This window comes from Acipenser ruthenus, chromosome 44 (assembly GCF_902713425.1).
Source record: "Acipenser ruthenus chromosome 44, fAciRut3.2 maternal haplotype, whole genome shotgun sequence".
Lineage (NCBI taxonomy): Eukaryota > Metazoa > Chordata > Actinopteri > Acipenseriformes > Acipenseridae > Acipenser > Acipenser ruthenus.
In genome coordinates this window covers 2,808,309-2,830,534 of record NC_081232.1, presented here as the reverse complement: position 1 = coordinate 2,830,534, position 22,226 = coordinate 2,808,309, and the positions used below count along the sequence as shown (strand labels likewise).

At 43.6% G+C, this 22,226-nt stretch overlaps 7 non-coding genes and 4 pseudogenes across 7 annotated transcripts; all 11 read right to left on the bottom strand.

Annotated features, from left to right (window-relative positions):
- Positions 1-19: 19 nt before the first annotated feature.
- LOC131711285 (5S ribosomal RNA) lies at positions 20-138 on the bottom strand. Its single transcript, XR_009313168.1, has one exon. It is a non-coding gene; the product is annotated as a 5S ribosomal RNA (ribosomal RNA).
- A 114-nt stretch (positions 139-252) lies between these two features.
- LOC131712836 (5S ribosomal RNA) lies at positions 253-371 on the bottom strand. The gene has a single exon (XR_009314724.1). It is a non-coding gene; the product is annotated as a 5S ribosomal RNA (ribosomal RNA).
- A 100-nt stretch (positions 372-471) lies between these two features.
- On the bottom strand, positions 472-590 carry LOC131709756 (5S ribosomal RNA). The gene has a single exon (XR_009311618.1). It is a non-coding gene; the product is annotated as a 5S ribosomal RNA (ribosomal RNA).
- A 100-nt stretch (positions 591-690) lies between these two features.
- On the bottom strand, positions 691-809 carry LOC131715500 (5S ribosomal RNA; annotated as a pseudogene).
- A 100-nt stretch (positions 810-909) lies between these two features.
- Positions 910-1,028, bottom strand: LOC131720159 (5S ribosomal RNA). The gene has a single exon (XR_009319057.1). It is a non-coding gene; the product is annotated as a 5S ribosomal RNA (ribosomal RNA).
- A 100-nt stretch (positions 1,029-1,128) lies between these two features.
- On the bottom strand, positions 1,129-1,247 carry LOC131715533 (5S ribosomal RNA; annotated as a pseudogene).
- Positions 1,248-1,347: 100 nt separating this feature from the next.
- Positions 1,348-1,466, bottom strand: LOC131712279 (5S ribosomal RNA). The gene has a single exon (XR_009314172.1). It is a non-coding gene; the product is annotated as a 5S ribosomal RNA (ribosomal RNA).
- A 111-nt stretch (positions 1,467-1,577) lies between these two features.
- Positions 1,578-1,696, bottom strand: LOC131713684 (5S ribosomal RNA; annotated as a pseudogene).
- A 100-nt stretch (positions 1,697-1,796) lies between these two features.
- LOC131716294 (5S ribosomal RNA) lies at positions 1,797-1,904 on the bottom strand (annotated as a pseudogene).
- Positions 1,905-2,004: 100 nt separating this feature from the next.
- Positions 2,005-2,123, bottom strand: LOC131717367 (5S ribosomal RNA). Its single transcript, XR_009316253.1, has one exon. It is a non-coding gene; the product is annotated as a 5S ribosomal RNA (ribosomal RNA).
- A 114-nt stretch (positions 2,124-2,237) lies between these two features.
- LOC131711284 (5S ribosomal RNA) lies at positions 2,238-2,356 on the bottom strand. The gene has a single exon (XR_009313167.1). It is a non-coding gene; the product is annotated as a 5S ribosomal RNA (ribosomal RNA).
- Between the last annotated feature and the right edge of the window lie 19,870 nt (positions 2,357-22,226).

Below are 22,226 nucleotides of genomic sequence, written 5' to 3'. Positions count from 1 at the left end.
TGTAATTACAAAAATGTAATGCCTGCAGCACTTGATATTCCCAGGTGGTCTCCCATCCAAGTACTAACCAAGCCCAACATTGCTTAGCTTCTGAGATCAGACGAGATCAGGCTTATTCAAGGTGGTGTGGCCGCATGCAATTGCATTTCTGCTTTCATGACTTTTATGTTTAGTGAGCTGGGGGTGATTCCTCCAAAATTTCCTTTTGTCCTCCACATATTTCAATTGTAAAATGTAATTACAAAAATGTAATGCCTGCAGCACTTGATATTCCCAGGTGGTCTCCAATCCAAGTACTAACCAAGCCCAACATTGCTTAGCTTCTGAGATCAGACGAGATCAGGCTTATTCAAGGTGGTGTGGCCGCAGGCGATTGCATTTCTGCTTTCATGACTTTTATGTTTAGTGAGCTGGGGGTGATTCCTCCAAAATTTCCTTTTGTCCTCCACACATTTCAATTGTAAAATGTAATGCCTGCAGCACTTGATATTCCCAGGTGGTCTCCCATCCAAGTACTAACCAAGCCCAACATTGCTTAGTTTCTGAGATCAGACGAGATCAGGCTTATTCAAGGTGGTGTGGCCGCAGGCGATTGCATTTCTGCTTTCATGACTTTTATGTTTAGTGAGCTGGGGGTGATTCCTCCAAAATTTCCTTTTGTCCTCCACACATTTCAATTGTAAAATGTAATGTCTGCAGCACTTGATATTCCCAGGTGGTCTCCCATCCAAGTACTAACCAAGCCCAAAATTGCGCAGCTTCTGAGATCAGACGAGATCAGGCTTATTCAAGGTGGTGTGGCCGCAGGCGATTGCATTTCTGCTTTCATGACTTTTATGTTTAGTGAGCTGGGGGTGATTCCTCCAAAATTTCCTTTTGTCCTCCACACATTTCAATTGTAAAATGTAATGCCTGCAGCACTTGATATTCCCAGGTGGTCTCCCATCCAAGTACTAACCAAGCCCAACATTGCTTAGCTTCTGAGATCAGACGAGATCAGGCTTATTCAAGGTGGTGTGGCCGCAGGCGATTGCATTTCTGCTTTCATGACTTTTATGTTTAGTGAGCTGGGGGTGATTCCTCCAAAATTTCCTTTTGTCCTCCACACATTTCAATTGTAAAATGTAATGCCTGCTGCACTTGATATTCCCAGGTGGTCTCCCATCCAAGTACTAACCAAGCCCAACATTGCTTAGCTTTTGAGATCAGACAAGAACAGGCTTATTAAAGGTGGTGTGGCCGCAGGCCATTGCAATTCTGCTTTCATGACTTTTATGTTTAGTGAGCTGGGGGTGATTCCTCCAAAATTTCCTTTTGTCCTCCACACATTTCAATTGTAAAATGTAATGCCTTCAGCACTTGATATTCCCAGGTGGTCTCCCATCCAAGTACTAACCAAGCCCAACATTGCTTAACTTCTGAGATCAGACGAGATCAGGCTTATTCAAGGTGGTGTGGCCGCAGGCGATTGCATTTCTGCTTTCATGACTTTTATGTTTAGTGAGCTGGGGGTGAATCCTCCAAAATTTCCTTTTGTCCACACATTTCATTTGTAAAATGTAATTACAAAAATGTAATACCTGCAGCACTTGATATTCCCAGGTGGTCTCCCATCCAAGTACTAACCAAGCCCAACATTGCTTAGCTTCTCAGATCAGACGAGATCAGGCTTATTCAAGGTGGTGTGGCCGCAGGCGATTGCATTTCTGCATTCATGACTTTTATGTTTAGTGAGCTGGGGGTGATTCCTCCAAAATTTCCTTTTGTCCTCCACACATTTCAATTGTAAAATGTAATGCCTGCAGCACTTGATATTCCCAGGTGGTCTCCATCCAAGTACTAACCAAGCCCAACATTGCTTAGCTTCTGAGATCAGGCTTATTCAAGGTGGTGTGGCCGCAGGCGATTGCCTTTCTGCTTTCATGACTTTTATGTTTAGTGAGCTGTGGGTGATTCCTCCAAAAATTCATTTTGTCCTCCACACATTTCAATTGTAAAATGTAATGCCTGCAGCACTTGATATTCCCAGGTGGTCTCCCATCCAAGTACTAACCAAGCCCAACATTGCTTAGCTTCTGAGATCAGACGAGATCAGGTTTATTCAAGGTGGTGTGGCTGCAGGCGATTGCATTTCTGCTTTCATGACTTTTATGTTTAGTGAGCTGGGGGTGATTCCTCCAAATTTTCCTTTTGTCCTCCACACATTTCAATTGTAAAATGTAATTACAAAAATGTAATGCCTGCAGCACTTGATATTCCCAGGTGGTCTCCCATCCAAGTACTAACCAAGCCCAACATTGCTTAGCTTCTGAGATCAGACGAGATCAGGCTTATTCAAGGTGGTGTGGCCGCATGCGATTGCGTTTCTGCTTTCATGACTTTTATGTTTAGTGAGCTGGGGGTGATTCCTCCAAAATTTCCTTTTGTCCTCCACACATTTCAATTGTAAAATGTAATTACAAAAATGTAATGCCTGTGAAACGAGTATTAATACTCGTTTGTATGTATTTCACCCAAATCCTTCCGTTAGTTTTTTTATTTTTTACGTATCCGTGGAGAGTATCGATTGCTCTGTGGTGTATTGCTCTGGCCTGCGGGACAATCCAGTCAGCAGCGCGCGGTTTTTACTCCTCAGTCTGTCTTTGGCTCTACTGAGGAGAGGTATGTGTTTGAGTATGCGCCAATGTACATATAATATAAACTTTTAGAACAAGTGAAACTTTATGTAAATATGTTAAAATGTATTCCAGCATTGTTGTGTTGCTAACGAATTGATTGTGATGAAATAGTAATTTGTTAAGCGTTTTCTTTACCGAGTGTTGCAATGTTAGGCTAGCTAGTTTCAGTACATGCTAGCAGGGTGTCTGTAGCTTCCCACGTGTAAGCACTCGCTCACTTTACTTTTCCTCATGTCAGGTGTGCACTGCGTGCAACATAGAGAAGCTCATCACCATTCATTCCATTGTATTCACTGCATTTATTTCATCTAATTCAGGTATGTTAATCTACAGTTGTATTGTTGTATATTGCATTTATTTGGCTGAGTTGCCATTATTTACAATATAGCCGGTGGTCTTTTAATGTAATGTGTTTGATACAAAAATGTATTTATTTTTATAATCTAGTACTTTTATCTGAACGATTTATTTTATTTATAAATATATTATTATTTCTTATTGATTTATTAGGAGCAATTCCTTTTGTCATTGTTTCCTTTTAAAATGTTAAATCTTTGCAGCAGGAATATATATTTTTCTATACACTGTAAGAATGTTATTAGTTTTAAGTAATGGTCAATGAAGTAGCTGTATTATTGTATTATCAATTGAATCCAGCTCAGTCTGTCTTTGGCTCTACTGAGGAGAGGTGTGCACTGCGTGCAACATAGAGAAGCTCATCACCATTCATTCCATTGTATTCACTGCATTTATTTCATCTAATTCAGTCAGAATAAAAGACCAGAAACCGGCAACCAGTGTCCAGAGTCCTGTTCATTATCCATACACCAGAACACAACGCAGAATCGTAGTCAGACGGGCTACATTGGTGCCGTGACCCGGATCCCTTCGTCGTCGACCAGATCAACATCAGCCGTCGTCATCGATTGGATCAACACCAGCTTGGTACTGCAGATACTGATGAGCTTGAATTTGGTTCTGGGAGGGGGAGGTTTTTCAGAGAATTACCTCAATCTCCAGATAGAGCTGTAGGTTTTGCAAACTTACCTCAACCTCCAGCTAAAGCTCCACACGCATACTTAGAGACACACTCTCACCCAGTCAGGACATGACCAATCCAGAGATAGGTGATCTCATCACACAGATAGCTCAACAAATAGGCCAGTCCATCTCTGCTCAGTTACAGAGGGATAATAAGGGAAGGGAGGGTAGAAGCACACAGGCTCAGAGCATAGGTGCAGACCAGCCACTCACTGACTCACCCTTACTCAACCTGACTGGTGTAAAGCTAGTTATGCAGTCAGATGTGAAGGAGCCCCCCTGTTTCAGAGGAGATGGGTCTGACAAACACTCAGTTCACGAGTGGGAAGAGCTCATGGAAGTGTACTTAAGGAAGAGAGGTGTTCCAGTGCAAGAGTAGTCACAAGAGATAATATCCAGACTAATGGGGAAGGCCAAAGATATAATAAAGATAACACTCCGCAGTAACCCATCATTGAAGCCTAATGAGAACCCCAAGGTAATCACAGATATACTGAAACAGCATTTCAGTGAGATGACATATTCATCCATGCCCCTTGCTGATTTCTACAGTACCTTACCAGTTGCAGGAGAAAATGCCATGGACTATTGGATCCGTTTGAACAAGGCGGTTGATGTGGCAGACGAGGGCTTGAAGAGGCAGGGCGAGAGCATCGGGGACCCCAGCCGCGCGGTGACAAGGATGTTTGTCAAGCATTGCCCGGACCCCGCACTCGCTGCAGTGATGAAGTTTAAAACAGCTGACAAGTGGATGGCAAGTGAGATACAGGAGCATTTAGATGAGTACCAGACGGAAATGAAAGCACAGCTACTGACCAGACCGAGACGTTCTGCCAACGTGAAGCATGTGACAGCCCATGTCCAGACGTCTGAAGATGTGATGACTTCTAGCTGTCCAGTGGTCCCCCCTGTCCAGACTGAGGTAATGGTCTCTTCTCCTGCTCAGGCTGATAGCTGCATGCAAACTCTGGTCAGTCTTCTCGATCGTATGCTGGCACAAAACAAGCAAACGGACAGAGCACAGCGGTCAACCCACCTGAAGCGTTGCAAGGTTTGTAAAGCTACAAATCATACTACTCTCTCACATTGTAGGCAGGAGGGCCTGTGTCTGTCATGCTTTGAGCACGGTCACTGGAAGAGAGATTGCCCAAAGAGTGAGCCCAGACACAATCAGCAAACCACCCCTACACCCCCAGCAGCACAGCCGTTAAACTAACGGGCCCGCATTTCGAGAGGGGACGTGTGGGCGAAGAAAAGAAACAAACCCTCGAGTGGGAAGATGAAGATCTGGAACGGCAGTATGTGAACGCATGCACTGCAGTACCGGCAGGCGTTCAGGTAGTGGTGCAGAATACACAGAAAGTACAGCCGTTCAGTGAATTATTTTATGCTCCAGTCATTGTAAACAGTCAGTTCCAGTTGAAGGGAATGCTGGATTCAGGTTCTATGGCCTGTACCTTTAGTGAGGCCGCAGAGCAGAAAATGTTACAAGAGAAAGTTCTTTCCGAAGAGAAACCGTTGACAGAACCAGTCATTCTAGTTGGTTGTGGAGGGCAAAAAGTACAACCAAAGTGCATGTACGAGGTCGAGTTGAAAGTGTATGGAGTGAGCTGCATAGTTCCTGTTCTCGTGGTGTCAGGCCAACACGACGACCTCATTCTTGGCACGAATGTTATAAAGCACATCATGCACCAGATGAAGAGCAGAGATGATTATTGGAGGCTCATATCCCATGGCAGTCCTCAGTCATCTCCAGAATGTGAACATTTCCTTGATATGATGACAAGTCTCACTCGTTGGAGGGGTGGAGAGATGCCCAGCAAAATCGGCACAGTGAAGCTTACTCAGGCGGTCACTCTACTCTCTGAGCAGGAACATTTAGTATGGGGAAGACTACCCAGCAATGTTCCTATGTCGTCTGGAAGCACCATCGTGATTGAACCTACCACATCAAAGTCCATGCCACGGAACATCATGGTGGGCAGAGTAGTCACATCCATGTGGGGCGACCGATGGGTCCCCATGAAGATAACCAATCTATCAGACAAACCTATCACGTTGAAGAGGAACTGCAAGCTGGCGGATGTGTCTCCCTGTTTAGCTGTGGAGGATTTTACAGTTTTTCAAGGCTCCAGCCAAAGGGAGAAGGTCACCCCAGAGAAACAGTCCATTGTGACCGACTCCACAAACCTGAAACAAAGGCTGACAGATGTAGGGTTAGGTGGTGTTGACATTGAGTCCTGTGAGGCTAGTCAGTTAGCAAAGCAAGAGCTAGTCCAGATACTAGTAAACTACAATGATGTGTTCTCTAAGCATGCCTTGGATTGTGGTGAGACTAAAGGTTTTGTGCATCGTATCCGGCTTACCGACGAACGTCCGTTCCGCCTCCCATACAGACGAGTACCACCAGCTCACTACCTGAAGCTACGGCAAGTTCTGACAGAGATGGAGGAACAGGAGATAATCAGAAAATCAATGAGTGAATATGCCTCCCCTCTAGTGATGGTGTGGAAAAAGGACGGGGGTCTTCGGGTATGTACAGACTTCAGATGGCTCAATGCGAGAACACTCAAAGACGCACATCCACTCCCACATCAGTCCGATTGCTTGGCTGCTTTAGGGGGCAACACGTACTTCAGCACCATGGACCTGACGTCCGGTTTCTACAATGTGCCCATGAGAGAAGAGGACAAGAAATACACCGCTTTCACGACGCCGATGGGCTTATATGAATATAATCGCATGCCACAGGGATTATGCAACAGTCCAGCTTCATTCATGCGAATGATGTTGTGCATATTCGAAGACTTAAACTTCAGCAGCTTGTTGTGCTATCTGGACGACCTTCTAGTGTTCGCTCCAACAGAAAGGGAAGCCTTGGATAGGCTGGAAGTTGTGTTCCAGAGGCTGCGGCACCACAACCTCAAATTAAGTCCGAAAAAATGTCATCTACTGCGGGCGTCTGTGAAATTCCTGGGTCACATTATTGACGGCAATGGAGTAGCTGTGGACCCAGCAAAAGTGGATCTGATCTCCAACATGTCAAAGTCAGACTTAATGGAAGAAGATGGCTGCACTCCCTCAGTGCGAAGGGTCAAGTCCTTCTTAGGGATGATATTTTATTATCAACACTTCATCCCCAACTGCTCTTCCATTGCCAAGCCACTCTTTGCTCTCACTGCGGGTCAGAAGAGGAGGGGAAAAGAGAAGATGGTAAAACACTCAGGTGCCTTCAGGAAACTGACAACCTCAGACTGGACCACAGAATGTGACTCTGCCTTTCTTAGCCTGAAAGAGAAGCTGTTGCACTGTGTGGTTCTTGCACATCCTGATTTCTCAAAGCCACTGATCCTGTCAACCGATGCCTCGCTGGACGGGCTTGGCGCTGTTTTATCGCAGATACCAGCTGGCGAAGACAAAGCACGCCCCATCGCTTTTGCAAGCAAAACTCTGAGTGGTTCACAGAAATGATACCCAGCTCACAGACTTGAATTTTTAGCATTAAAATTGAGTGTTTGTGAAAAGTTCAGCCATTGGCTCAAGGGGCATTCTTTCACAGTGTGGACAGACAACAATCCACTTACATACATAATGACAAAACCAAAACTCGATGCTTGTGAGCAGCGCTGGGTGGCTAAACTCGCTCCCTACTCATTCGACCTGAAACACATTGCAGGAAGCAAGAACATCGTAGCTGATGTGCTCAGTCGGGATCCATTTGCCAAATCAGTCAGTCACAGACTCCTCAATGAGCAATACCACAGCCTACTTGCTGAAGCTGATGCAGTGAGAGAAGACACGGTTCAGGACGCCTTCCGTCTGAAGGTCCAGTGTCACCGGGCCAAAAAGCAAGCTCCAGCAGCGACAGTGAATCCGTCAGACTATCCTCCACGCTCCTGCAGTGCTGCAGCAGTTAAAGCAGTCCTCGAGTCTCAAGACAAATGGGATATGGCAACAGAATCTAGAGCAGCACAGCTTGTCCAGTCGCTCCAGCAGCTCGCACCGCCAGGACAAGATCCTCTTCCTGTGTTCTCTCTGGAGGAGCTCCAAAGGAGTCAGGAACTTGACCCCACCATTTCCAAGGTCATTCCCTTTGTGAACCGCAAAAGACGTCCTTCAAGGCGAGAGAGGAATGGATTTGATTCAGGAGCCTTAGTACTCAACAAGCAGTGGGAGAGACTGAAAGTCCAAAATGGAGTACTTTACAGAGTGACTAAGGACCCCTTGAGCAAACAGAAAAGACACCAGTATGTACTGCCACAAAGTCTGAAGGAGAAAGCATTGAATGGCATACATGATCTCGCTGGCCATCAAGGACAGGGAAGAACACTTCACTTGGCCAGACAGCGCTTCTTCTGGCCCAAGATGGAGCAAGATGTCAAAGAATATGTCAAGTGTTGTCAGCGATGTATCCTGGCCAAGACACCGGAACCTTCTGCTCGAGCCCCGCTTGAAAGTATTAGGACTTCCGCTCCTATGGAGTTGGTGTGTATTGACTTCTGGTGTGCTGAAGATAGCAAGCAGCGTTCAGTGGATGTACTGGTCTTAACGGATCACTTCACGAAATTGGCCCACGCCTTTCCTTGTTCAAACCAAACAACAAAGCAAGTTGCCAGAAAGTTATGGGACAACGTATTTTGTGTATATGGATTTGCTGAACGGATTCACGCAGATCAAGGCGCCAACTTCGAGAGTGAGCTCATCGTGGAATTGCTCAAGCTTTCAGTAGTCACCAAGTCACACACTACGGCATATCACCCCATGGGGAACGGAGGGACTGAAAGGTTCAACAGAACGCTCGGCAATATGCTCCGTTCACTCCCATTGAGAGCAAAGCAACAGTGGCCTCAACAAATACAAACCTTGACGTTTGTATACAATGCAACAGTACATGAGACGACCTGTTACGCTCCATTCCACCTCATGTTTGGTCGTGTTCCAAGACTTCCGGTAGATGTGATGTTTAAGCAAGTTTTGAGAGATCCCGTGGTTGTTGACCATGGCAGCTATGTAAAGACCCTAATGTCCGATCTCCATGAAGCTGAGAACATTGCTCAGCAGCATACTATAAAAGAACAACAAAAACAAGCCAGAGGTTACAACAGAAAGGTCAAAGGTACTCACCTGAACAAGGGGGACCGGGTTCTTCTTGCAAACAAGAGAGAACGAGGAAAAAGAAAACTTGCAGACAAATGGGAAGGAACCGTGTACACAGTTATCGACAGAAATCCACAGACACACATATACAAACTGACGGATAGACAAGGGAACACCAAGGTGGTCCATAGGAACCTCATTCTGGACATCAGTTTCTTACCTGTCAAGTTGCCTGAGGACGGTGATTCTTGCGAATCTCAGTTGGCTGATGTCAGAGATTCAGAGTGCGAGTCTGTGGATCCCATTGACTCTCTGGAAGAGGAAAACTCTGAGGAAAGAACCAGCTCATGGATACTGAATGGACCAACTGACACTGTAAGCCAGGAGTCTTTGGATGAAGAGGAGTCGTTTGGAATGCTGACAGAGCCAGACCAGTCAAGTCAGAACACTGTACAGCCCAGTCGCAGAGACAATTTAGACGAAGACTGTCAAGCTCAGGGGCCTAGTGCAAACGAGACTAACGCTGACCCGCTCGCTGACTGTGACAGCCTAGCTGTTGCCCTTGACTCAGACCCGTCAGACATTCCTGACACAGATGTACCAGTTATTGTAGCTAATGACCAAGATGTACTTAGACAAGAGTCAGGGAACACACCAGGTGTAGTCAGAACATGTGTAGGCAGAGTAGTAAAGTCAGTTAACCGCCTTATAGAGACGATGGGTCAGAGACCGTTCACTATGCAGGGTTTTGCAAACACAGTTAGTAAGAAATCCCAGTCACTGCTTACACTATTTTGAGGGGTTCCTTTTTCTTTTGTTTTAATGAATAACCGATGTGTTTTGGTATATTTTATTTGGTTACACGTTATGGAACAAAGTAATGGTAGGCCAAGTGGTTGTATGATGTACTTGGCATCATATTATTCTAGGAGAGCCTGAGGCTTGATCACCCTTTGAGTTCTCTGAACCTGTTCAGCAGGTAGCTTGTAAAGCTGAGACTAAAGATGAAGATTCTTTATGTGAACTTGTGCCAGTGGAGACTAAGTAGTCAGTCGTTCATAAGGTGTATGCTATGTTTTTGGTTTACTGTATATCCTGTCGGGTATACGAACAGGATTTTGGTGAAATTCAGGGGGGGTGAATGTAACGAGTATTAATACTCGTTTGTATGTATTTCACCCAAATCCTTCCGTTAATTTTTTATTTTTTACGTATCCGTGGAGAGTATCGATTGCTCTGTGGTGTATTGCTCTGGCCTGCGGGACAATCCAGTCAGCAGCGCGCGGTTTTTACTTCTCAGTCTTTCTTTGGCTCTACTGAGGAAAGGTGTGCACTGCGTGCAACATAGAGAAGCTCATCACCATTCATTCCATTGTATTCACTGCATTTATTTAACCTCTCAAAACCCCAGCCCCTCACAGACAATTTCCGCCTGGGGGGCTGTGCCCTTAAATAAATCACAATATCTTCCAAAGTATAGACAGCACAGGCATGGTTCAGGGCTTGAATTCAAGGTAACCCCTTGGGCATCAAGAATAAAACCTCAGGTGTGATAAAAGTCTTACTCAGTACCACACTGGAAGGAGATATCCAGAAAAAAATACATAAAAAAACAACAAACGCTTTTAATTTTTTATGTTCTATAGTCATTTTTTCAACTTGTAGCATATGAAAAGAGCCAGATTTTCCAGTGCTTCACCAAGATGTCTACTATACTGGGTAAAAATTTGGAACTATTTGAATAAAGGGATCAAATTCTACAGGAGTTTTTACAAAGGGTCCCCAAACCTCTCCAAACCTCTCCAAAAATGAACATTGTGTAAATCTTTATGTCCAGTGATACACTAGTTTCTTGAGCAAGTTCTAAAAGGGATGTGAACTTCTGGCACCTCACATGCTATCCATTGCCACATGAATTAGATTTTGTAATCCCCCCTTTTTTTTTGTCCAATATTTCATTCAAAAGGTGGCCTTTTTGGAGAGCTTTGGGGTGCCCGAAATGTATCCATGATGAGTATGCATGATGAGTATGCCTTTTCTGCTGAGAAACATCAAAACTCTCACTTGTTGAGGGGGGAGGGTTTTCTTCAGTGTCCTCACTGAAAATAAAAAGTGAAATGAATTGAAAATTAGAATAACATTTCCCTTATCAGTATCAATGAGCAACAGATTCAAGCACAGTATTTGCACTGCTGAGAGGTGAACATTGATTATTGGATAAAGGTGTCTGCCAAATGTCTACAATAATAATACTAATAATAATGAGATTGCAGAGAACTTGGCTGCTCTCAAATCAAGCTGCCAGACTAAAAACACCTCAGTTCCTTTCATCTTTACTTTGATTGACATGTGGCAAACAAAGGAACTGGGTGAGTGACTGTTGGGGGAGGCAGAAAGCTTATCTTGAAAGGATAAGAAAATCTACACTGTTTCTAGGTGAGTAACACCACGCCTTGTAATCATGGAATTATATATATATAAAAAAGGTTTGCTAAACACTCTCATGCAATAAATCAGTGAACATCAATGAGAAAATAACAAAAACGGTCAGGAAGCAACAATTACTTCTTGCAACTTTTATTGCATGTAAAGATCAGAGACTGTATAGAGCAGCACAGCACAGTTGAGACATGGTGTTGCTAAAAAATTATTAAAAAAACGTTATTTCTATGTGTCCCTTGAGAGTCAAAAAATGTAAAAAATGCATATTGAAAATTATGCATAATAATAATAATAATAATTCACTGGTTGCCTACGAGGGCTTGAGAGGAGGCGAAATTGGGAGTGAGATATTAAGAATGAGACCAGATGAGAGGATTTGTCCGGTTGCTTAGGAGGCTTGAGAGGGGTGAGACATTTGAGAGTTTAAGAGTGAGACGAGTTTGAGGGATGGCGAGATTGAGGGCTGGAGTTTGGGAATGGTGCTTAGTAACATTGAGGTTAGATACTGATAGCAGGACGAGATAGGGGGACGAAGAGTTTTCCCTTCACATTGGGTCAGGCAGCATCCTCTGGCTGCTGGGCGACGTAGAGAGGGAGACATGAGAAGAGCAAAGGATTAGATATAAACACTTTCCGCCAGGTCAGGCAGCATCCTCCGACTGCTGGGTGACGTAAAAGTGAGAGAGAGAGCAAAGTTTAGACATATAACATACAACAAACTGACTCTCGCTCCCGACGGGTCAGGCAGCATCCTCTGGCTGCTGGGCGTTTAGTGGAGCAAGAGACAGGAAGGGGACGAACAGGACAAAAGGACAGATCCTTCGCAACTCAGTGCAGCATCCTCAGGCAGCTAAGCTGGCAGCTGGGCGGCGTGGAGAGCTTAGGAAAAAGTGTCTCGGGTCCGTTTAGGAGAGACGAAAACAGAGAAACCCCCCCCCCCCTCGGTCGGGGCCCGCTCGGCAGGTGGAGGCACGGCCTACTGCATGAGGGGGCTGAAATGGTCCTGGACCTGAAATAGAAGAGAGGAGATGGGACAGCAAGGTTGAGGCCTGGAAGGCTTAGCGCATAAGCAGCAGAAGAATAGGATGTGGCCGGGGGTCCCCTCAGGCCGGCGAGGAACAGCCGGGCGGCAGTGGTTGAGACGAGAGGCCGACCCGGACAGCCGGGGGAGTGAGACTCACTTCCCCCCAAAAGAGGACCCCCGGCTCCCCGCAAGAACCACACCGTGGGATAGAAAAGAGATCGCAGAGCCGCACACATAAACAAAAGCTAGAAGAAAAGAGAAAAAACAAGAGATGTTAGTAGACAACCTATGCCTATAAGCCGTCCGCACTGTGGAGAGGAAAAACCCCCCTGCAGGGAGGAAACCTCTGGTGGGCCTGGCGGAGAGGGCGCCCCCCACTCCGGGCAAGCTAACAAGTGCTTGGTGAGCTGTGGCGATGTCTGCAGAGGATGATCTAATATAAAAGTTCACAGCTGAAGAGATCCAGCGCCCCATAGACTTAATCAAAGTGTTGATACCTGCGCTAGCCGCGGAGGCAGCTGCTCTGATCCAGAATGAATGGGGGGAAAAATAGTAGAAGAAAGTCCGATCCGTGACGAGAGGGTGCATAAACGGGATGAGAACCAGTGACTCGTAAGTATAGATCTGGAGCTGTCGAAGAGGGGATCTGACAGAAGATACTGAATCCTCGGCTTAATTGGACCATTTTTGAAGATCTGATGAGGTGGATAAAGTGGTTTCCGGGGATTTGAGAGAGATCTGAGCACTTGAGGCCTAGAGCTGGGAAGTTGGAAATTGATGGAGTTGAGAATTCTGCACAGCGGAGAAATCCAAAGGCGACGGTCAGGCACAGGGTTTCCATGACGATGTCGTTGAATAGGTTGAAGCATCCTTGCCAGAGAGCAGTGATGAGACAAAGGAGAAGGTCAGTAGAGATTGATTAACTTGATGGAGAGGAGGGGAGCAGGCTTTTCTCCATACCTCTGAGCGTTCTCTCTAGAGATCCGCTATCTCTAGAACGGACGAGAGGAGAAAGATTGGAGGCGAAATTGATACTGAATGCCCGCTAGGTAGCATCTAAATAGAGGAGGGGGCTAAACATAGAGACAGCCTGAGGTGAGTGATGAAGGTGAGGAGGTGCTGTAGGTTGAAAGAGGTATGAGATCCGTTTTTTTTTTTTTTTTTTTTTTTTTTTTTACTCGCAAAAGTGAGTAAATGAAGACCAGGCAGTCGAGTAGGAGGAACGGGTAGATGGGGCGAGAGCGTTCTCCATGAATCCACGTGGTGATTGAAGGAGGCCGGAGAGAGAGTTATTCAGTTGAATATTGTTTTGCTGAAAGGTAGTACGAGACGAGGGTTGGGGTCTGCTCCTGGGACCAGGTTGCAGAACTTCTGGATCTTGATGTAACTGTCTGTATTGAAGTCCTGATGAAGTCCTGATTTTTTTTTTTTTAATTTATTTTTATTTTAACTGCAAGGTGTAGTGTTCTGTAGTAAAATTACTACAGCTGGCCAAAGTCCAGTATCTGGGTGCGTGGAATGGTTCACAAGACCTCATGGTTGAAATGGCTTAACGGTCAGAGTCTATCCATTGTATTCCCCTTGATGTCTTGGTACTCTTGCTTTTTTTTTTTTTTTTTTTTTTTTAAACGGTAAATCACAGGTGTTGTCACGGTAAGTTCACAGGGTGCACTCTGTTCCTTCAGGAATCCTGCAGAGGAAGTGCTTCACAAGAGCAGTTAGACATAGTACTTCCAAGGTAAGGTCATTGCATAGACAGAGCAGCTTTTTCTGAGGGTAGATATTAAAGAGTGAAGAATGTCTATTGATATAGGGAGCCAGGAGGGAGCAGCAGGGGGGGGGGCTCTTGAGGATCTCTGAGTGTCAAGCAAACTGATGGGATGGATAGGAGTGTTGAAGAAGGGACGGAGATGAGGCGGCAGAAATACTAAATTCCGGAGATGTAGGCTTTAACGGTAGAGGGGGCTAAGTGAAGAGAATCCCTTGCATGGGCGATGGAGGCTAGAATCCGTTGCTCATTAAATCAGAATGGGATGTATTTTGAGTGCAGAAAGTTGTAAATGTTTTCCATCCAGAGGTAAATGAAGATTTGGTCGCTGGGACTAAGAGTGTGGCCATGTAGTGATGAGCAGATTGCAGAAGGTTGGAGAGTGTTGTATTTAGTTGAACGGCAGATGTTGGTGTTGCAGAGTTTGATGAGGGCTGAGGTGGCAGCTGGACCTGAACAAATATATGAAATCGACTGCTGAGATGTTTTTAAAACTAAGGCAGAGAGCTGAGATGCCAACCATCCTGTGTTAGTTAATACGGGATTGATCAGCGGTTTGCTACCATCTTGTCTGTTTGGAATGGAAAAGGTGAACTCATAAATCAGAGATTTGGGTTTCACAACTCCAATCATTCTCCAAATAGTGGAACTCCTTAATTCATAAATCAAACAGATTTCCAGTCTCGTACCATATATTAAAGCTTGTAGTATCTGAGAGGATGAGCGGACATATGACTAAATTGCTGAGGAAGTCAAGCTCTCCGTGTATATATATATCTTAGATCCAGGTATTGGAGGAAAGCTGGAGTGATGGAAGCTCTGGAGAGCAGTTGCAGATTTGAACAGTAAACTAAAGCCACTTTTGTATGCTGCAATAGAAGCAGATCTGAAGAGGGAGCCGAGATTTGCTGTAATGAGGAGATATTAACAGTAGAGGCAAGATCTGCTGAACGGGCAGAGATCTGAGGGGTAAACGATGGAATGCTGTCAGTAGTCTGCAGTGGCCTGCTGTAGAGAGCAGAGAGCTGCTGAATGCGGTGAAAATTGGTATTTGAGAGTTAAGGCGTTTTTAGATGATGTCGGCGATGGGGCTGCCTTTGGGCAGAAATGAAGAATGCATAGATCTGAGGCCGCTGCAGAACCTGAGAAGATAGGAATGTGTTGCTCGGAGGCTGCTACAAAACCTATTGATTTGATCAGGAGCAGTCTAAGAGTGTATTGTCCATTGCGGGATACGAGGACGCTTGACTGAAATGTTGATAATCGTAGCACATAGTTTCCGAATGTGACTGGTAGCTCAAATTGAATGAAATGGACTTTGAAAGTTATATTAAGTGCCTTGATGAAGTTGGGGGCAAATAAGGAAGTGCAAATCCAGGAACAAGAGGGTTGCAGGAATGGCCTGATGCAGGGAAGCTGTAAATTAATGTGACGGTGGATTCTTAACATCTCAGAAAGCTGATAAGCATGGCTTCATGACAAGGTTCTCAAGGGGAGGAGTTTGGATTTGAAAAAATTCAAGTTAATATATGTAGAAAAAGAGGTTGAGGCAGGAGGGTACTGAGAATCCCTCAAAAAGACAACGAACTGCAGGAATTGATAGAAGGTTTGGAGAGTGCCAGATTCGCAGCGATAGCAAATCATCTTAAATTATGTAGAGCTTGTGGTGATATGCTGCCATCTAGAGGTTTTGATTGGAATTGAAACTATTGGCTTCAGTGAAGCAGGGTAGCATATATTTGGTTATTGCGATTACAATCCTTGTCTATGTATTAAGCATTTGCTTTAGAACAGTTAGTGATGATATAAGTAAGTTAATGTAGGTCTAGAAGAGGAGCCTGCAGTATTTAGATGTCACAATTCGGCGAGTTGAAGCTCTCATGTTGCAAAAGCGCTGCAGCAGGAGCCAGAAATTGCAGTCGTGTGGCACAGGCTCTCATTGCCTGTTAAAGCTGCCTGGTCGCCGTAGCAACTTACCACTCCCAGTAGTCACTCGCTGAGGCGTTGCCGTGGTAACCATGGTCTGTGAGGCGCCGGTGTAAAACAGTTGCAGTGCAGTGGTGACATTGAAACTGATGAAAACGCAGACCAAGTTGAGAATGACGCTGCGTTTTGAACGGCGCAGACTGAGCAGGTAGGAAAATAGCTGATACTATCTTGCGAGCGCAGAGCAGAGAAACAAAAAACAAACACAGACAAGGAAGCGGAAATAGTGCTGGGTTAAAGTAGAAAAAGAGAGCGAGATAGACAGGAGGGGCAGCCAATAACACATACGTGGAGCAGTGCTGGCCATGCCCTAATAATTGACGTGGCGAGCGCTGCATTGTGCGATTGGCTGGAAATACTAAATGAGGCTGAACTGGGATCAGCTTCCACCCGGAAGAGATCGCGGACGCTACCGGGCAGGATGCCACGGAGGGAAGGTAAGACAGGCTAAAGAAAAGGAAATAGGATAAGAAGAAAAAAGGAGCGCAAAGCGGGAGAGCGCCCTCTACGGCATCCCCCGAATTACGCCTAAAGGCTAACATTATAAAGACTATACTTTTATAGTGCATAACTCAAAAGGTTATGATGGTTATCTGCTCATGAATCATCTAGTACACAATGCCCTCACCCCCCAGATTATATCTCAGGGGAGCAAGCTGATGTGTTTCATTGACAAAACTTTCAATATGAGGTATATTGATTCTTTGAACTTTTTACCTATGCGGCTGAGCGCTATGCCTAAAGTGATGGGATTTGACGCCGCTAAAGGGTATTTCCCACATTTCTTCAATACTGCTGAAAACCAGACCTATGTGGGCCCGTACCCGGAGCCTAAGTACTACGGTATTCACCAGATGATGGCTAAAGACCGTGACGACTTTTATGCATGGTATGCGACCGTTAAGGATGGCGTGTTTGATTTCAAAAAGGAGATGGTGTTTTACTGTAAGAACGATGTCGAGATTTTAAAAGAAGCGTGTATCCGTTTCAAAACAGAAGTTTACAAAGTAGGCGAGATTGACCCCTTCCAATGCACTACAATCGCCTCCTTGTGCATGGCTATGTACAGGACTAAATTTCTGCCTCAGAACACAATAGGTAATGTACCCGCTGATAATTATACAAAGCAGCAGAAGAGTTTTTCAAATGCTTCACTACAGTGGCTGTTGTATGTTGCTGAAACTGAAAATATATACATTCAGCACGCTTTGAACGATGGTGAGAAACAGTTTGGGAGATATTTTGTGGATGGTTACGCGGTTGTAGAGGGTGTTCCTACAGCCTATGAATTTGCAGGCTGTTTCTACCATGGCTGCGCCGTGTGTTACGACTCTAATGACAGTCATCCTTTAACTAAGGAATCATGCGGGACGATGTTCCAGCATTTTAACGCGAAGGTTAAGATGCTGAAAAAGGTCTATGGTCTAGATGTACGGGTGATATGGGAACATGAATGGAATGCTTTAAAAAAGCAGGATCCGTCGGTTCAGACTTTTGTGAGTAAATATGAGGGTCCAGAACGCCTTAATCCTCGCGAATCCTTATTCGGAGGCCGTACGAATGCTATCACGTTGCATTATGTAGCTAAAGAAAACGAGAGGATAGAGTACTACGATTTCACAAGTTTGTACACCTTTGTCAACAAGACCAAGACGTATCCCATAGAGCACCCCACCATAATTTATCACGACTTTGAGGATTTGAGTAATTACTTTGGTCTGTTTAAATTAACAGTGTTGCCCCCTAGGGGTCTGTATTTTCCGGTGCTCCCCTCTAGAATCTGTGGTAAACTGATGTTCACCCTTTGTCGCGCTTGTACAGAGACACTAAATCAGACAGAATCGTGCACTCATGAGGAGGCTGAAAGATCCTTAACAGGAGTCTGGTGTTCTGTGGAGGTGTTCAAAGCCCTTGAGAAGGGTTATACAGTGACTAAAATCCATGAAATTTGGCATTTCCCTCAGACTTCTGATACTCTGTTTACAGGGTATATCAATGCCCATCTGAAGGGTAAGCAAGAGAGTTCTGGGTACCCATCTCAATGCGTTGATGACCAGAGCAAAGAGAAGTACATCAGCGATTACCTTCTCAAAGAAGGTATAGCCCTAGACCTTGAGAACATTACAGTGAACCCTGCCAAAAGACAGATTTCCAAACTGTTTCTCAACAGTCTTTGGGGGAAGTTCGGGCAGAAAACAAACCCATTATCCACGACGTTGGTTAGAAACCCTGCAGAATTTTTTCAGTATGTGTTTTCAAAACGCTATAAGGTTTCCCATTTTTTCTTTGTCGGTGAAAACGTGGCCCAAGTGCAGTGGCGCTACGCTTCTGACTCGTACACACACCCTGGTAATGTAAACATCTTTATCGCGGCCTTTACAACCGCATACGCTCGTTTAGAACTGTATGACCTGATGGATCGCCTACAGAGAAGGTGCCTTTACCATGACACTGACTCTGTAATCTTTGTGAGCAAACCAGGAGATTGGAACCCCCCGCTAGGTGATTATCTAGGGGAATTGACCAGTGAGCTTAAACCGGGTGATTACATTACAGAATTTGTTTCAGGGGGTCCTAAAACATACGGCTATAAAACAAAGGACGGCAAAACATGTCTGAAAATTAAGGGCATAACCCTTAATTACGAAAACTCCAAAACTATTAATCTCTCATCTCTGAAAGATTTGGTTCAGAATTTCCTGAGTCCTGATCGAGACACCCCTCCTGAAAAAATCTTGATCGAAGGGACCCAAATTCACAGAAATAAAAAAGAGTTTCAGCTAGAAAATAGACCACACAGGAAAACTTTTCAGATTGTGTGCAATACGAGAGTATTGAAGTCTGAATACACCACATTGCCCTATGGATACTGAAGGAGGTTTTGATGTACGTCTTTCCATCCCTTTTGCAGCAATCATATCGGGACCCTCTAGTTCAGGGAAAAGTTTTTTTGTGAAAAAACTTTTAGAATAATCTTCACAGGTTCTGTCGCAAATTCCTGAGAATATAATATACTGTTATAGTTGCTGGCAAAAATTATACGATGAATTAGCTTGTAAATTTCCCAATTTAAAATTTGTTGAAGGGATACCCGCATCTCTCTGTGATGATACCTTACTCCCCTAACAAAGTCAATTTAATCATTATTGACGATTTGAGGTAGCTAGTGAAAATGATGAAATACAGAAAGCCTTTACAAAATACACGCACCATAGGAATTTATGTATATTATATCTAGTACAAAATTTGTTTTTTCAGGGTAAAATGAGTCGTACCATAAACTTAAATGCTAATTACATGATTCTTTTTAAAAATCCCAGAGACAAGCTGCAGATTAACACCCTAGCGAGACAGATGTACCCGCGAAACTCTAATTTCTTTTTAGAAGCTTTTGAAGATGCGACAAAACAACCGTACGGTTATCTCTTGATAGATTTAAAAGCACAGACCCCTGAAGATTATCGGTTACGAACAGGTTTGTTCCAACCTGATTGGCCTGCTACCTATATTATGAAAAAACCTAAGGCTAAGAGGTTATAAAGTGTTGTAGATACTTAAAAAGATTATTTTATCAACAGCAGACAACATGTCGGCTAGAATAAAAAGAAACCTCCCCCTCTTAAAAAGGTTAGTCAGCGGGTCTTCTCCCCAGAGAAGAATCGTTTTACAAGAGGCCTCTGATGATCTTATCAAATCTATTGTTGAAATAGCCATAAACACTTTAAGGGGGAATATTCCTTTGACCAAAGCCCAATTAAAAAGACTTAAAAAAGAAAAAGTTGTAATAAAGAAGTTATGTAATAAGAAACAACCTCTAAAAAAGAAGAGAAAAACAGTAAACCAAAAAGGAGGTTTTATAGGTTCTTTGTTAGGCATTGCCATCCCTTTTTTATCAGATCTTTTAACAGCAAGACGTTAAAAGTATGGAGTATGCTCAGAAAATGTACCTCGTACCCCAACAACAGATTGACAGAATACGACAAGGCCCCTCCACTTCTCCTGAACCTATTAGAAAAGCAGTGGAAAGCCGTCTTGATAACGATATGAAAAGTGTGTTACTGAGAACTGATATTAGCGATTATGAAAAAATTAAACTATATACTGCTTTTTTACAAAGGTATCTGACCTTGATTAAACAGGATGAAAAAGAAACTAATACTTTAACACTGTTAACCCCTCCTAATGATGCTGTCACTGATAATACAACTGGGCCCCAGGGCCCTCCTCAAGATGGACAGAGTACTGTTCAAGAGAAAGTTTCTCAGATAGAGGATTATGTTATGAGAAGCGTCCCTCACAGATCCAAGATGCTGAATTTATTTTACAGGCCATGATCCAGAACTCTAGTACTACTTCGTGGAATGATCAAGGAGAGTTTATTTTACAGGGTAATGTTGTGAGAGGAACCCATATGGTTGATTTAATTAAAACAGTTACCAGGGTCAGTAATGTTAGAGATCGTAGGACCCCAGCAGGTTGGGATGAATTCCTGGAGGGTCTAGCATGCATAAATATCCCTAATTCTGTGATCCCTAATACCCAGACCCGCAGCCGTGTGCAGGCCTTTAAAATTAACCCTCTTAAGAGCTCCAGAAGGAGGAAAAAGAGACAAAATGACTGGGAAGACTATTAATTTGTAAATCTTTTTTTCTTGTGTATTTTCAATGTTTGTTTTTTATGTACATATGCATGTGTCAATTTTTAAATGACTACATTCAATAAAAAATATATTGTTTAAGGATTTATTGTCTCAAACAGCGTTTTTATTTAACATTTAAAACATTTGTTTTTAAAAGCCTGGCAGGAATTTACACACTGCACACACGCATCGTCACACATATATTTTGATTTAGAGGGATATATTTTTTGAATGAAATTGTAGACCATATAATCGTTTTTATCAACATTTTCACTATATAGTTTCAGGATTTCACGGTAGGCAAGACCTTTAGAATGATGATATAAGAAAAAAACACAATGATGTCCACATGTAGAGGTCTTTGGTCCTTGCAGCTGTTGGTTGTTGAATACAGTCTGTGTAGAGTTTTTGAATAAAAATTCCATAATAGTTTTAGGAAAATATCCGAAATCCGGGGGGTAACCGTATGAGTCAAAAAATTCACCGTTCCCATCTTTTAAATAAAGGCCCAGCCAATGTTCCCCTGGGTAATTCTGAGGATGAGTGTTCACGATGATCAAAGCAGGATTTTTTTTAATTCTACCCTTAGGCAGTTGGTCACATGCTAAAACCCCATAAAAACTCTTTTGTGTAAAAGGGTTACTAGTTAGTATCGAGGTAAGTTGTAAAGTATTCATGGTCACGTTAAATGACTCAATTTCATTTAATCAGTAATCAAAGAGAACAGCTCTTTGTTGGGAGACCTCTATGACGTTCTCAAACACTGCATAGATGATTAGGTTTACAGTGTCCGGCAGTGGAACAGAAAAGCGCATTTCAAGACGCATGTTTCCTGTTTTAACTAGAGAAAAGTGATCCCCTGCTTCTTGGTCGGGGGTTAAATCAAAAGCATAAAGGGTGTACCCCCTAGAGTAATCGGAACGATCGATAATCAGAGGTTTGTCTTTCAGATGTCTTCCAGTGGCCTGTATTAAACTATAATACTCCCTAACAGAGTTGTGCGTATTCGCATAGTTGGGTTGAAAAGGTTTTAAGGGTATTTGTTCTCCATCAACATACAATGCTATAAAGTTGGCATCAAAATGTTTAAAGTTAAAAGGATTTTATACATAATCACCGCTAAAGGCATCGTTATCTGTTATCCGGAGACACTTTAACTTTCTTGACATAAAGAGAGGCTTCTAAAAGGTGAAGTTTATACTGGTTTGCATCGCCTGCCATTAAACAAAACCTATCACTAGCCCTAATCATTTTAATTTTTACATCAATGCCATTTAACATGAGTTTTTCTTGAAAAAAAATATCAGAATGTAGAGGTCCTAAAAGTTCAAGTATGTGACTTCTTCGGGTATAAACACCTCTTTGTCTTAAGCCTTCGGTTGCCCCTGCAGGATCTCCAACATCCATATTGCCAGCGGTGTCTTTAAAATACATCCCAGCCGAAAACTGAGATTCCAAGGTTTCCTTACCATAATTGAGCAAGACTTCTATAAGACTTCTATAAGGATATGTGCTACTACTCTGGCTAATTAATCTTTCGCCTAAGGAAAC